Source organism: Castanea sativa, chromosome 8 (genome assembly GCF_040712315.1).
Source record: "Castanea sativa cultivar Marrone di Chiusa Pesio chromosome 8, ASM4071231v1".
Classification (NCBI taxonomy): Eukaryota; Viridiplantae; Streptophyta; class Magnoliopsida; order Fagales; family Fagaceae; genus Castanea; species Castanea sativa.
The window spans coordinates 4,229,208-4,246,514 of NC_134020.1; the positions used below are offsets into that span (position 1 = coordinate 4,229,208).

At 34.0% G+C, this 17,307-nt stretch overlaps 1 long non-coding RNA gene across 1 annotated transcript; it reads right to left on the minus strand.

The window, feature by feature from the left end:
- Positions 1-13,624: 13,624 nt before the first annotated feature.
- Positions 13,625-14,604, minus strand: LOC142607975 (uncharacterized). Its single transcript, XR_012839405.1, has 3 exons — positions 14,364-14,604; positions 13,878-14,002; positions 13,625-13,672 (listed from the first exon to the last, which is right to left on the minus strand). It is a non-coding gene; the product is annotated as an uncharacterized LOC142607975 (long non-coding RNA).
- Between the last annotated feature and the right edge of the window lie 2,703 nt (positions 14,605-17,307).

Consider the following 17,307-nt stretch of genomic DNA (forward strand, 5'->3'; position numbering starts at 1 on the left):
AGCAACCTACACTTCATGATCAAGTCCATTATTCTCTCAGGATTAAGAGTTCATGCAAATAGAAGTCGTGAGATTTATTATTCAATTGACAGTCATTAGGAGAATAATAAATCTCACAGCGGTCCTGTTCAATATGTTTTAACTCTTAAAACATATCAACATATCAACTAGAAGCTTCCACTTCCATGATCAAGACAAATCATCTTAGTTGATACGTTATAGTCTTCACAGATGAAATGCCCAATTTCATCACCGACTACGAACTATAAATTCTGAGTTTACAAAGAACTTGTGATTTACATCTTCTGTGACTTTTCACATAAATCACATACAATGCATCTCATGGACTATATGATAATGTCTCATATTCGTGTTACCATTATTTTAGATAATAATAAAATAACTTTATCAATCACAATATTAAGTCATACATCATATCATACATAATGTCATGCATAATATCATACATAGCATCATACAATAGGATTTAAGGGCACAAATCCTAACATAACTATATTTAATACCACTATATAAACATAGTTGCACTCTAGGCTTTATCTATAAATTATATCCCAAGATTTTATTGTACATGCAACCCCTTCATAAAATATTCATAGTAACACAAAGTCATGAATGTAGACTGCCACTTTGTAAATTACTACATCTTATCCTTAAGTACCCGGTTTAATCCTTTAAGTTATTCATTATATATTTATGAAATCCAATTCCATAAATATATACTTTAGTAACTCCTTACTAAAGTGGTTAGGCCTAACTCACTAAATAACAAACCCATTAAATTTATCTCAAGGGAATATTTTGTATCTCCGTTAAGAGACTATGAATTTCATCTTAAGAATATATGTTCTATCAACACTAAATGTGGCTGCCCAACATACGAAGATTTTGACCGTTACTTTAGATCTCACTTCTGATATATCAAAGCAACCTACACTTCATGATCAAGTCCATTATCCTCTCAAGATTAAGAGTTCATGTAAATATAAGTCGTGAGTTTATTATTCATTTGACAGTGTTGGAAGAATAATAAATCTCACATGGTCCAGTTCAATATGTTTTAACTTTTAAAACATATCAACATACCAACTAGAAGTCTTAATTTCCATGATCAAGACAAATCACCTTAGTTGATATGTTATAGTATTCGCAGATGAAATGCTCAATCTCATCACCGACTACGAACTACATTTTGAGTTTACAAAGAACTTGTGATTTACATCTTCTGTGACTAAATCACATACAATGCATCTCATGGACTATTTGTTAATGTCCCAATATTTATGTCACCATTATTTCAGATAATGATAAAACAACTTTATTAGACACAACATTAAGTCATACATAATGTCATACATAATAACATACATAGCATCATACAATTGGATTTAAGGGCACACATCCTAACAATCTCCCACTTGGCCTAAAGACTATTGTGCACTAATCTAACTCCCATCTCCTTCAAATGTGACTGGAAAGTCCTTTGGGGCAAGGCTTTGGTAAAGGGATCCGCTAGATTCTTTGCACCATCAATCTTTGCTACAACCACATCTCCACGAGCAATAATGTCTCGAATAATGTGGTACTTTCTTTCAATGTGATTTCCTTTCTTGTGATTCCTTGGATCTTTGGATTGTGCAACTGCTCCACTATTGTCGCAAAACAATGTGATGGGAACTTGCTCAATTCTCACAACACCAAGATCAAAAAGGAATTTCTTGAGCCAAACAGCCTCCTTTGCTGCTTCACAAGCAGCAACATACTCGGTTTCCATGGTGGAGTCAACAATACAAGATTTCTTAACAGTCCTCCAACTTATGGCTCCACCTCCTAAGGTGAAAACACATCCCGACGTGGATTTTCTGAAATCTAGATCCGACTGAAAATCTAAATCTGTATAGCCAATGGGAATCAAATCCTCACAATGGTAAACAAGCATATAATCTCTCGTTCTCTGTAGATACTTGAGAATATGCTTTACAGCTTGTCAATGTTTTGGTCTAGGATTTGATTGATATCGGCTAACCATGCCAATCGAATAACAGATATCCGGTCTAGTACAAAGCATGGCATACATGAGACTTCCCACAACAGAAGCATAGGGAACTTGTCTCATCATATTTTGTTCCTCTTGAGTCTTAGGCCTTTGGTCATCAGACAAAGGAACTCCATGTCTAAAAGGAAGCAATCCTTTCTTGGAGTTTTGCATGCTAAACCGTTCTAGAACCTTATCTATATATTTAGCTTGTGACAAACCTAACATCCTATTTTTTCAATCTTGCCAAAGCTTGATCCCTAGAATATAGTTAGCTTCACCCAAGTCCTTCATATCAAATTGGCTTGACAACCATACTTTAACCGATGACATTACTCCTACATCATTTCCAATTAGTAGAATGCCATCTACATAAAGCACTAGGAACATTACTACTTTGTCTTGATGTCTCTTGTACACACATGGTTTATCAAGATTTTGTTCAAAACCAAATGACTTGATTGCTTGATCAAATCTGATGTTCCACGACCTAGATGCCTGCTTAAGTCCATAAATGGACTTTTTCAATTTCCATACCATATGCTCTTGGTTCTTTGCTATGAAACCTTCCGGTTGCAACATATAGATTTCTTCTTCAAGATTACCATTTAGAAATGCAGTTTTGACATCCATGTGCCAAATCTCATAATCATAATGAGTAGCAATGATAAGAGAATTCTGATAGATTTAAGCATGGCTACTGGCGAAAAAGTTTATTTATAGTCAATGCCTTCTTTTTGTGTATACCCTTTCGCCACTAGTCTTGCTTTAAATGTTTCAACCTTTCCATCTATCTCTCTCTTTCTCTTGTAAACCCATTTGCAACCAACAGGTTTAATGCCGTTAGGCGCCTCTACAAGATCCCAAACTTGATTGGAATACATGGAATATAATTCAGATTTCATAGCTTGGACCCAATGATGTGCACCTATATCATTTATTGCTTCATCATAAGTGTAAAGATCCGATTCAGCCTCTTCTAAGATAGCTTCATAAGTTTCTCCAAAACCTATAAATCTCACAAGAGGCACCTGTGTACTAGACATCTCATGAGTAGTATCTTGTGGTGTATCTAATACAACCACATCATCCTTAGTTTTATCCAACGGTTGTTAATTTATAGATTTATTCATTTCAGCCAATGCAAATCTACTTCTAGGAGTAAAATTATTCATATAGTCATTTTCCAAAAATCTAGCATTTGTACTAACAAAAACTTTGTTATCATTTCGACTATAGAATAAATAACCCCTAGTTTCTTTTGGATAACCCACAAGTAAACATACTTCTGATTTTGGTTCCAACTTATCAGGCTTCCCCTTTAGCACATGTGCTGGACAACCCCAAATGTGGAGATACCTCATACTAGGCTTACACCCACTCCACAATTCCATGGGTGTTTCGGGAACAGATTTTGATAGAACTAAATTCAAAAGATGTATTGTTGTATCTAAGGCATACCTCCAAAAAGAAACTGGTAAAGTTGAATAACTCATCATGGACCTAACAATTTCCAAAAGAGTCCTATTCATTCTTTCCGCTACACCATTTTGTTGAGGAGTTCTAGGTGCTGTCAATTGGGATATAATCCCATTCTAAATTAGGTAATCCTTGAAATCTCCAAGAAGGTATTCGCCACCTCGAACAGATTGAATGACCTTTATGCGTTTGCGTAATTGATTCTCAACTTCTGCCCTAAATTCTTGGAACTTTTCAAAGGCTTCAGACTTCTGTATCATTAGGTACACATAACCATATCTTGAGTAATCATCCGTGAATGTGATGAAGTACTCATAACCACCTTTTGCTTGGGTTGACATAGGACCACATACCTCTGTATGAACTAATTCAAGCAACTCTTGGGCTCTTCTACCTTTTGCATTAAAAGGTCGTTTGGTCATTTTACCTTCCAAACAAGATTCACAAACTGAAAATTCATCAAAGTCCATGGGTTGTAAAAGTCCATCTTTGATTAGTCTTTGAATCCTATTTGAGTTAATATGACCCAAACGCAAGTGCCAAAGATATGCATCATTAGAAGGGAACTTTCTCTTTAATGATTTTACATGAGAGTTACTATCTAATTCAGAATTTTATAATTCATGCTTATCAGGATTTAAAATATAAAGACCATCCACAATATTGCCAGAACAGATAAACATTTTATCCTTCTTTATTACAACATTATCTTTCAGGATAATACAATATCCATGTTTACCTAAATAAGTTGCAGAAATTAAATTCCTACGAACATTAGGTACAAATAGACAGTCTTCCAGTAATAAAAGCCTAGAACTGAAACACAAATTAAGCACTCCAACAGATACAACTGGAACCCTACTCCCATCTGCTAAGGTAAGAAACAATTCTCCTTCATTCAACTTTCGGGTCTCCTGGAACCCCTGCAAAGAATTGCAGATATGATTAGTACAACCTGAATCCACACACCAGGAATCCGTGAGATTCTGTACCAAACATATTTCAAGAAGAAAAGAACTTTTCATACCCTTATTCTTAGCAGCTTTAAAACTTGGACAATTCCTCTTCCAATGTCCTTTCTCACCACAATGGAAACACTTTCCTTTGGGCTTCTTTCCTTTATTGGCAACTCCCAAGGAAATTTGTTTACCCTCTTGCTTAGTGAAGTCCTTCTTCTTCTTCTTCTTCATCTTACCCTTGCCTTTCGACTTAGGTTGAGAAGTAGAAGCTTCACCAACATTGGCTTCAACACTAGAAGTACCAAGGATGCCTTCCTCCGCTACCAATTCATTCATCAATTCAGACAAAGAATAAATCTTTTTGTTCATATTGTAATTGAGTCTGAATTCCTTGAATGATTCCGATAGTGACTAGAGTATCATATCCACTTGGGATTCTCCATCAATGTTGGCACCTAAAACCTCTAAAGTATTCAGATTAAAGATCATTGTAAGACAATGTTCCCTCACTGAAGTACCTTCAGCCATTTTGGTATTATAAATTTGCCTTATGGTTTCTTGCCTTGCAGAACGGCCTTGCTCACCAAACATCTCCTTCAGACTGTGCATAATGTCCGAAGCTAGTTCTACATCCTGCATTTGATGCTTTAGAACATTTGAGATAGATGCTAGGATGTAGCACTTGGCCATTTCATTAGATTTCTGCCAACGATCATATCGTTGCTTTTCCTTAAGAGGAGCATCTAATGAAGGAAAGTTAGGACATGGTTGAGTAAGCACATATTTATGCTCTTCAGCTGTTAAAACAATGTCCAAATTTCTTTTCCAGTCAACATAGTTGGATCCAATCAGTTTGTTTTGATTAAGAATAGAAACAAGTGGGCTAAATGATGCCATGTTCAAATCTGAAAATAATAAACATGAATATAATAAGTAAACTAGATATTATCAATTTAGCATATAGCAAATAATATGGAACCTTAATAAAACAATAAAATAATAAATGCAACGACAACTCAATCCCATGTTTAAAATTCCTTGGAAGCAAGTAAATTATAAACACTATGATTGATTGAGAACTATTCTCATTATAAGTGCTATCATGATAACTCTTATCAAACACTAATAATATGTCATTTTTCCTTTAGCCTCTAAGTAATAATGACATAGCTCCGAAGGGAGGTTAACATTAAACTTAGTCTAGTGTACACCATTGACTGAATTCTATGTGAGTCATTAAGTAACTCCACGGTAGCGTGGTTGTTCCTAATGTAAAAACACATATTATTCATCATTAAGAAGTTTAACTTGTAGTGCCATGAATTAAACACCTTCCGAAGGGAGCAAGGCCTATACGCAAAGGCGAGGTGCTTACTCACACTACTATAAACCGACAATGGAGGCCGTGAGATCCAACCCTTGTATCTCTCTCCCACTAGATATTTTAAAATAAAGGTTTTTAAATTTAAAACATGCATAAACTAATTACACATTGCCTTGCCCTTTATATATATAAAAACACTTTGGAAAAATTCTAAAACCACAATCCTCGATCGATCGAGGATGTACCTCGATCGATCGAGAAAAGTTCTAGTTGCTCGATCGATCCTCGACAGATTCTTGATCGATCGAGAAAAAGTTCTACGAGGCTCGATCCATTCTCGACAGATCCTTGATTGATCTAGAAATCTTCTGTCAACTCGATAGATGCTCGACAGATCCTCGATCGATCGAGCTTCGTGAATTTTGAATTTTCCAAAAAAAATTCTAAGCCAATTTTTCAACGTTTTCATGTAGAAAACAACCAACATACGATCATAATGAACATAAATTGATATCAAAACTGAATTACATTGATGCTATAGCCTTAAAGTTCAGTTTAACATTCTTAAACTCAAAATTAAACAACATCATAACATCAATATCAATTTTTATCAAAAACAATAATTTTAACATCCACGTAGAAAACTATTTTCTAACAACATGAAATCATTCTTACCAATTCCAAAACTCAAAACATGTTAAACAAATATGAAAATGAAGACCGCTCTGATACCATTTGATGGAAGTATGCATGTATGCAGCGGAAAAATAATGGGTCTACTTCATTCGTAAAAGTTAACATGTAGTATATAAGTTTCAGAATTTGAGAACAAGTGAGTGTACCTTGGAGCGGTGAATTTCAAAAACGAAGATCAGAAGCACTTGGGAACACTTTCAATCTTCACTCCAATTCCACTAACGCCCAAGATGTGTGGTCTCTCAATCAGTTCCAAAAAGGAGAATGTCAAAAAGTGTCTAACACTTTTTACACCACTTCACAATAGTGTTCTTACAATTCTCTACAGAAAATTTTGTATGTTTCTCCCTTTGTATCTAACTGATTATCTAATTGGGCTGGCCTTTTGGGCCTTTCCAATTGGGCTTAAGTGTGTGGCTTGGAGTGGGACCAAAAGGGACCAATAAGACACCAGCTCCAATGGGCCTTGGGCTTTTCTGTCAACTTTTGACAAGTCCAAAGTTACCATTAACTATATTTAATACCACTATATAAATATAGTTGCACTCTAGGCCTTATATATAAATTATATCACAAGAATTTATTGTACATGCAACCCCTTCATAAAATATTCATAGTAACACAAATTCATGAATGTAGACTGCCACTTTGTAAATTACTACATCTTATCCTTGAGTACCCGGTTTAATCCTTTAAGTTATTCATTATATATTTATGAAATCCAATTCCATAAATATATACTTTAGTACTCCTTACTAAAGTGGTTAGGCCTAACTCTCTGAATAATAAACCCATTAAACTTATCTCAAGAGAATATTTTGTATCTCCATTAAGAGACTATGAATTCCATCTTAAGAATATATGTTCCATCAACACTAAATGTGGCTGCCCAACATACTGAGATTTTGACCGTTACTTTAGATCTCACTCCTGATATATCAAAGCAACCTACACTTCATGATCATGTCCATTATCCTCTTAGGATTAAGAGTTCATGTAAATATAAGTAGTGAGTTTATTATTCATTTGACAGTGTTGGAAGAATAATAAATCTCACACGGTCAAGTTCAATATTTTTTAACTTTTAAAACATATCAACATGCCAACTAGAAATATCCATTTCCATGATCAAGACAAATCCTCTTAGTTGATATGTTATAGTTTTCGCAGATGAAATGCTCAATCTCATCATCGACTACGAACTACATTTTGAGTTTACAAGGAACTTGTGATTTACATCTTCTGTGACTAAATCACATACAATGCATCTCATGGACTATTTGATAATGTCCCAATATTCATGTTACCATTATTTTAGATAATGATAAAACAACTTTATTAGACACAACATTAAGTCATACATAATGTCATACATAATAACATACATAGCATCATACAATAGGATTTAAGGGCACACATCCTAACGTTCACCATATCGACCGTAGACCAATGGGGCTGTAGAAGCAGCCAATAGGAACACCAAGAACATCCCCGCCAAGATGGTAGTGACATACAAGGATTGGGTCGAGAAGCTCTCCTTTGCCTTATAGGGTTACAAAATTTCTATCCATGCATCAACTAAGGCAAACCCTTACTCTTTGGTTTATGTTAGTGAAGTGGTGCTTCCCATTGAGGTGGAGATACAATCTTTGAGAGCACTAGTGGAAACCAAGGTCTTAGAGGAAGATTAGATGAAACAAAGATAAGAGCAATTGGCTTTAATAGAAGAGAAGAGAGCTAGGGCACAATATCATGCACAAGGATACCAAAAGAGGATTGCTAGAGTATTTAACAAAAAGGTGAGACCTAGAAACCTTAGGGAAGGGGGCTTGGTCTTAAAAGTGCTTAGAGATGAAACTTTTGATCCAAGAGGAAAGATGAAGCCAAAATGGTTTGGGTCTTTTATCATCAAGAAGATCATGTCAAGAGGTGCTACAAGAATTTCAGATTTTGATAAGGAAGAGATGCTTCACCCAATCAACATGGATAGACTCTGAAGGTACACCATTTAAAAAATAAAAAAAGCCTGCTCGGTTGAAAACCTGAAAGGGCGACCTAGGCAAAAATCAAGGCAAAAGAACCCTACTAGATTGAAAACCCGAAAGGGCGATTTAGGTAAAAGATAAGGGAAAGGACCATGGGCATGGAGAAAATTCCTAAAAGGATGTCATGGGAAAAATTTACATGGCATGGAAAACACAAAAGAAAAATGATGACAATAAGCAAAGATAATAAATGGGTGGCTCTCCCATTGCTCAAATTAAAAGAGAATAAACTATTTCCATAGGGGATTTGGAACATTCCAATCCTTTATTAAATTCATAATAAAAGACATGAGAATCATAAAGTGTAGAAAAGTAAAATTTGGGGTATATCAAGATGGTCGGTCAAATCTTTCTTTCTTTTTATTGGACATTTTGTAAGCTTCTTAAACTATGTGAACCCACTTCAAGGTAGCCTCTATGTCGTTTCTTATATCCTAAAGTTGAATGAAACAATTGGAGCCCCTCATATGTCCAAATATGGGAGAGGAAAGAGAGGAGACAAAGCATGAGTGAAAGGAAAATAGAGAGAGAGTGAAAGTTCAAAGACGATATAAGGAGCCTCGATGGTTTGAAAACCGAAAGGCAATTTATGAAAAAGTTAGAGGAATCCCGCTAGGTCAAGGACCTAGGCAAAAATTAGAGGATTGAGAGAAAAGATTGATCCACTTTGACTTAATGATATGGGAAAGACACATGAGAAACCAAAAGGAGTAAGAGCCTCTTTGAAACTATGGCCAAGAATGTTGGGGTTTATGCCCTAAAATCCAATTTATTGGTATGTTATATATAACTAGTGTTTAACCCGCGCATTGCGCGGGATCATTTTATGAATTAGAAAACATCAACTTAAAATAGGGAAGGAGGTGGATGGTTAGTTGTTCAGATAATGATGTTAATGTGTAGGCGTTCTTGTAAAAGACAGACATAACTTAGCATCATCACATGATTTAGAGAAAATGTTAATTGAAATCTTATAAGTTCTAACTAATTGGTTCAAGGTTTGTATTCGAGAACTACCTAAATAAAATTGATCAATTTTTTTAATAAAAAAAAATGCATGCATGATAATTATACAACTCAATAAATTTTTTTGGCTGAATTATTATTAAAAAAAAAAATCACTTCATAAGCACTAAAAACCTATTATTTGAGAAAACCCAAGCAAGATATGCCAAGTATCCTCTATCATTGTTACATGAAAGAAAGATTCTTGATGTATCCTAATTACACATCATTTTATATGAGTATGTCTATGTTTATATGTGTAATGAATATTATGCTGGATTCATTGCCAAAAACATAAATCATAAGCAATGTTTACTACAGATTAGAAGGTTTATATATACAATTTGTTCCTATCATAAAAAAAATCTTGTAATTGTAAGTGAGGCTACTAAAGCAAGCTGCTAACAATATTTTAATATCACCTTTAAAAAAAAAAACATGAAAATGTGTCATTGCTCCTGATTCTTCTAGCCACAACATCATCCAGTGCCCAAGCCATCAAGACCGCCCATGGCTTCTCATCAATCAAAGAGGCCACCATGCATGATATCTAGCTAGCTTTCAAGTAAAACCAACTCACCTCCAGGAAACTCTTGAGCTTTACCTTAAACAAATAAGCAGACTCAACCCAGTTCTTAAGGGTGTCCTAGAAGTGAACCCAAATGCACTATACCAAGCTGATAAAGCTGACCATGAGCGCAAGTTTAAAGCACAAGGGTTGCCCAAAATATGGAGTTTGGACCATTCATTCAACACACAATTTTCTGCAAGCCATATATACACACACACACACACACACACACACAAAATATCACATTCTCTCTAACAGTACCCATATTTACGATTCCACACCATCTAGCTGATTGCTTTCATATGTTAAAAAAATGGGGAAAATAGTACTAAGTTGAAAATTCCATATGATCATTGACAGATTGGCATAGCAATCAAATTGGTTCATTTTGCAAACTTTAAAGATTACTATTACTTATGAAGCACTACTAAAGTACTAATTAATACCACGTTTATGTCCCTTCTTCAACCTGGATTTTTGCCCAAAATATGGAGTTTGGACCATTCATTCAACACACAATTTTCTGCAAGCCATATATATATATATATATACACACACACAAAATATCATATTCTCTTTAACAGTACCCACATTTACTATTCCATATGATCATTGACAGACAGATTTTAAAATGGTCTTTAACCATGATTAGATGTCCATATTTTATTGGTGTAGCAGCCCAAAAATAAACGTAATTCTGCAGATAGAGTAGAATATTAACTAAAATCTAAGAGATAATCAACTTTGTATAAAAAAACATTACACTTTCAGATTTCAAAGTTCTACAATTTCAATCACTCTTCAAAAACAGCAAAACAGGTAGGATGGAAAACAGAAACTGCAAATTAAATTGAATTATGTATTACACATTCTCTTTCTATTACACATTATGCTGTTAAATATGACAGCAAATCAACTTCTCAATTTCATAATGTCTTCCTTTATTTTAACTAAATAAGAAACTTTGGAAGTGTACTATCTTACATAGGTCTAAAGCAAATTTGAGAAGAGCTAGGATGGATGGATATTCTGTAAATCTCCAACAACAATAACATATTTAAAAACACTACCAATAAACTGAACCTAATAGCCTGAGCAGTTCAAAAAATAATAGATACCAAGTCTAATAGAACAATTTTGAAATAAATATCAAGAAGAAAAAAAAAATAGTAAGCATTCCAGTAAATCAAAAGAGAAATAATAGTAAAATTAAATACTAAGAAGGAAAAAAATAGAGGCAAGAATAGAAGTGGGTGTGCTAAATATGTTTAAAATCATGCAATTTAGTGTAAAGATAAAATTAATTCAGGTGTATTCTCTGACACTTGAGATCTAAATTAAAATTTCAAAATAAAATTTTAATGCTAAGATAAGAAGCTAGTATGGGGTAATTCTTCTGGATTACGTCATAAACAACCATCCAAACCCACAAAATGTCCATCCAACAGGTACAAAGTATCAGTCATCAATTCCAAGTGAAGATGGTTTTCTAGCACATATAGTGAAATACTTCAATTTAAATTATTCAGCCGAAATCGGTAAATAAAAATCATTACCCAAAACAAAAGCTCAATCACCCAATTTTTTTTCCAACTCCCATTAAAAAATCTTATCAGATTAATATGGAATTAAAAAGAGTTGAAGTCAAATGGATAAGAATGATAGTTAGGCTGTCCTAACCTGTCAGCTTTATTCAGTAATGTTTCTTGAGAACACCTGGTGAATGTTATAAATCTGTCTAAACAGAGGTAATTCAAACAATATATACATAACGAATAGAAAGGAAATGCAGTGGTGAGATTGAAAATTGAAAATTGGAAGGAGGAAGAGATTTTATTTTGCTGTTTTTCTTTCACCGAATGAAGGGGATTTATCTTTTTTTTTTTTGAGGTGGGTGCCGTTTGATTAAGGGTGTGGCAATTCAGGGCATAAAAACCATGTTGTTGGGCATGTAAAATGTCGATTGTCCAACAATCACCATAAAAACCTTTTCCCTTATTGGCCTGTGTTTGTTCCACTACCTTTCTCTTCTTATCTAATAACCCTTCTTCTCTAATGACCCAAATAGCAAGCCAAAAAAACAGAAACAAAACAAAATATGAAACCAAAATTCATGAAAGCAAAGGAACAAAACCCCAAAACTGAAAATTCCTAAGAACAATTCAATTAGAATTTGATCTTCTAGGTCGTTTCCCTTATTTCAATGAAATCCCTAAATTGACAACAAACCTAATTGAAGAGAATAGGATAAGAGATTAATTAGAAGCCCAACTATTAAAAAAATCTAAATATCGTAGCCTTTGAATTATAAGTCTGGAGTACCCTAAAAAAATGAATCCAAATATTCCAAGCAAAACCAATTCATTTCAAAGGCTGCAGAATAAAGAAGTAACTGAATTAAAAATCAGAGAAAAAAATGAAAAAAAACTGAAGATTTTGGTAATCTAACAAACACATCATATGTAAAATTCAAGGTGCAATCAATTAAGATAAAACAATTTGTAAAAAAAAAAATAAGATAAAAAATATACATAAATCATATCAGTTGTGAGATCAATGCATGCCACTATTTGAAGGCCAAAGAAGTATTATGTATTAAGTGTGATTCAGTAACATATAATTAATGAGCAACAGAAAACTAATCATCATGCTGTTCATGGCAGTATACACTAAAAAAAGGCATTAAAAATTATTTTAAAATAAGATCAGTGTGAAGAGGTATTTAACAGAAGCAATAGAAGTCCTAAAAACAAATAGAAAAAAGTACAGTGTGTCTCATATAAGAAAGGTGAAGAAGAAATACAACCTGTGTTAGTGATAGATTGTTTTAAAGAAAGTGAAGGGGTATTCCATCAATTCCAAATCTCCAACCAATCATGGTGAAATTACATCCTTTGTTGGACATGCTTTTGATTCTCTCTTCACCTTTTCTACTTTCGCCTCATACGAGATAGAAAAATTGGTCCTACAAACAAATAGGAAAAATTGCTGAATGTCTCATATAAGAAAGGAGAAGAAGAATTTCAACATGTTTAGCAGCAAATGCTATGGGGTCAACCAAGCACTCTAACCAACCAAAAATTAATTAAACCTCTCTAAGTAGATTGAAAAATTAATAACAAATAAACAGACAAAATACTAAAATCAAAGCATCAGTTATAGGAGGAAAAAGACTAATCAAGCATATTTAAATTTTAAAAGTTAAAAAAGAAAAAACTTGGGAAATATTAAGAGGAACAAACTACTTCCTAACTTCCCAAATAGCACTTGAATTTACATATCCAGTAATTGAGTTGTATTAAATAAAAGAAAAATACATTAAAAAAAATTTAAAACTCACATCTAAAAATTAATAATTTCATTCATAATTTTATATAGCAAAACGCAACAACATCCAACAATTTTGTTTTTCAATTTTTTGGAGTTATACCTGTTGGCAATATTTCCCCTGCTTTGCCTGTGTTTGCTCCACTGCCTTTCTCTTCCTTCTTCTCTAATTATGATTGTGACCGTTGATCAAATCCAATTTTAAAGCAAAACCTTAATAAGATAACAAATCTCTCATATTTCTTTAAATGGTGTTTAGTGCAAACCCTTAATATGGTTGATCAAACTTTAAAGTTTAAAGGATGCAATTGCGTGAATAATTATGTTGGTCAGGGGGTTTGTCACGTGAAATAACAAAAGGGAATTGTAATATTGTCTTCTACCCAGATCTAAGAAAAAGAAAAAAAAAAAATCTTACCGGACTGTATCTATGTCTCTCTAATAACTCTGGCACTTTCTCTGCTTCTTTCATCGCCTCTCCCTTTCATCTGCTTCTTTCTCTACTTTCAACGCCTCTCCCTGATCGTATTTAACTTTGAATCCCTAAACAAAAATTAGACTTTTTTACAAAAACTAAGCCAATCGTAACAGAGAACACCAAAATCCTAAAACAAAATTAGTATATATATAGATATATATTCAAAGAATTTTCAAATGGCAAAACCCAAGAAATTGTAAAAATAAATGGGAACGAAGAACTCTCTCCTTCTCTCTTATTTCTCTGTTTTTGCCCTCCCCAAACCCAAATCATATATAACCCCAAATTTCAAAATATCAAATCAAAACCTGAAGTTTCCCAAATACCTAAATAAAAATCAATCCAACCAAATTTCTCAAAACTAATTCATTTTTCATACCCAAACCCAGATCTAAGAAAGAATGAAAAAAAAAAAAAAAAACTTACCGATGGTAGTTCTTTCAATGTCTGTCTCCTTCTCATCTCTGTATCGCAAGGTTTATTTTTTTCTCCCTCTCTATCTCTGGATCGCAAGCATCGATGTTAAGAAAATTGCAAAGGAAGCGAAAAGAACCCTCTCTCTTTCTCGGCCTCTCTCTGTTTCATCACCCTTCTCTCTATCTCGGTCTCTCTATTTCTCTTGATGTCTGTCCTTTCTCCGTGTAGCCATCTTTGTTTTTTGTTTTTATTTTAAGCGGTTAGTACCCTTTTATACCAAGAGGGCTCCAACAGTGTTTTAACTGAGTGAAACATTATAGTTTATTGCTTTTAATAGGGTTATAACGTTACCAAACTATGTAATTTATCTTTTTTTAATTGCAGACGTGGCAGGATTTAAAAAGTCAAGTATTGTAACGTATGACTGTTTGAATTTTAAATAGGTAGTTATCCTATTTGTCAACACGTCCTTAAATGTAGGAACCAACTTTCTCTCAGCTTCGTCTATTATATATATATAGATTAAATAGTTTAATTATGTGAGACTATTTATAAATGAACTAATGGGACATTATCTTAGTCCATGAAATGCATAGTATGTGATTTATGTGAAAAGTCACAAAATATATAAGTCACAAGTTCTTTGTAAACTCAGAAGTTTAGTTCGTAGTCAGTGATGAAATTGGGCATTTCATCTACGAAGACTACAATATATCAACTAAGATGATTTGTCTTGATCATGGAAATTGAGATTTCTAGTTGGTATGTTAATATGTTTTAAGAGTTAAGACATATTGAACTGGACCGCTGTGAGATTTATTATTCTCCTAATGACTGTCAAATGAATAATAAATCTCACGACTTTCATTTACATCAACTCTAAATCCTGAGAAAATAATGGACCTGATCATGAGATGTAGGTTGCTTTGATATATCAGGAGTGAGATCTATTAGTTACGGTCAAAACCTCAGTATGTTGGGCAACCACATGTAGTGTTGATGGAACATGTATTTTCAAGATGGAATTCATAATCTCTTAATAGAGATATAAAATATTCTCTTGAGATAAGTTTAATGGGTTTGGTTATTCAGAGAGTTGGGCCCAACCACTTTAGTAAGGAGTTACTAAAGTATATATTTATGGAATTGGATTTCATAAATATATAATGAATAACATAAAGGATTAAACCGGGTACTCAAGGATAAGATGTAGTAATTTACAAAGTAGCAGTCTACATTCATGACTTTGTATTACTACGAATATTTAATGAAGGGGTTGCATATATAATAAAGTCTTGGGATATAATTTATAGATAAGGCCTAGAGTGCAACTATATTTATATAGTGATATTAAATATAGTTACTGGTAACTTTGGACTTGTCAAGAGTTGGCAGAAAAGTCCAAGGCCCATTGGAGCTAGTGTCTTATTGGTCCCTTTTGGTCCCACTCCAAGCCACACACAAGAGCCCAATTGGAATGGCTCAAAAGGCTAGTCCAATTAGATAATCAGTTATATATAAAAAGAGAAAGATATAGAATTTTATAAGAGGTTTTTCATGAGACCTTTTCATAAGTGTGAGACATCATTCTGAAATGGTGAGTATGTGAGTGTTGGTCACTCTCCTATTCTCTCCTTGGAAACTGATTGAGAGACCACACATCTTGGGCATTAAGTGGAATTGGAGTGAAGATTAAAAGTATTCCCAAGTACTTCTGATCTTCGATTTTAAATTTCACCGCACCAAGGTACGCTCTCTTGTTCTTTAATTCTGAAACTTACATAGTACATGTTATCAATTACGAGTGAAGTAGATCCATTAATTTTTCCGTTACGCATGTTTGCATGAGATACAATACGTATTTTCCATGCATTTTTCCAACAAAGAAGTTCTATCGTAGGAAGGTTTTGAGAAGTATTTTCTGAGTTTAGAATTTGTTTGGTGAAGGTTTTGAGGCCATTGCGGTTATTTTAGGCTTAAAGAGTGACAATTAGGTTTTTCAACTCTCGGTACATGCACACAGAGTCAAGATTGAGCACACATGGTCAAAACCTACATACGCAAGCCGGCGTTTACGCAAGAAGGCAAGCAGAAAAAAAATTTCCCCTGTTTTGAATGTGTTTTCTCCCTAATAGCTCCTCTTGTGAGTTCTTACAGCTTGAAAAACTACTAAAGACACAATTTGAGCTCAGCATTTCCAAATATCAAAGATCAAGAATAGTAAAAGTATACAAAGTTTCCACAAGTTTGTAAATTAAGTACATATCTCAAATAAAAAACATAAATGTGAAAGATATTCTTAAATACAACACAATATCTAAAACCAAATCCAAAGTGTAGGAATGTATGCTAAAAAGAGAAAAAATAATAAAAGCAACAAAGAAAAGGGGAATATGTTGTGTTGTGTTTGTGTATGTCTGTTTGTTTAAAGGATCACCGAAAATGCCTCTTCCTTGGCTAATAACTCAGAGTCAACTCTAATCCTCCACCGCCATCACCACCATCACCATCATCATCATCATCATCACCAACGCCCTCACCGCCATACAGCTACTAGGAGTACTCAGTCACCTCCAGCTTGATGTTCCCCACAAGCCAAATGAGCTCCTTATGCTCCTGCGAGGTAGGCTAAATTGAAAGAAGATAGCGTTAGGATAAGGGTTGAGAGATGCAAGAAAAGTAAAGGAAGAACAAAAGAGAACTCACCGCCCGTGTATCGTCAGTAAAGGGATAAGCCGGGACATTTGTATTGCGGCTAACAAGACGCTCCCAAGCAAAGCCATCAGGGCCATAAGTATAGACTAACCAAGGCAAATGAGGAGAGTCAATAAGAGCACCAACAGCAGGGCCAACTTGACACAAGGATTTTATTTGAATGTTACCAATGTACAAGAATGCAAACAATGAATGATTTAAGAGAAATGAGAGAAAGAACAACGCATACCACAGCAGT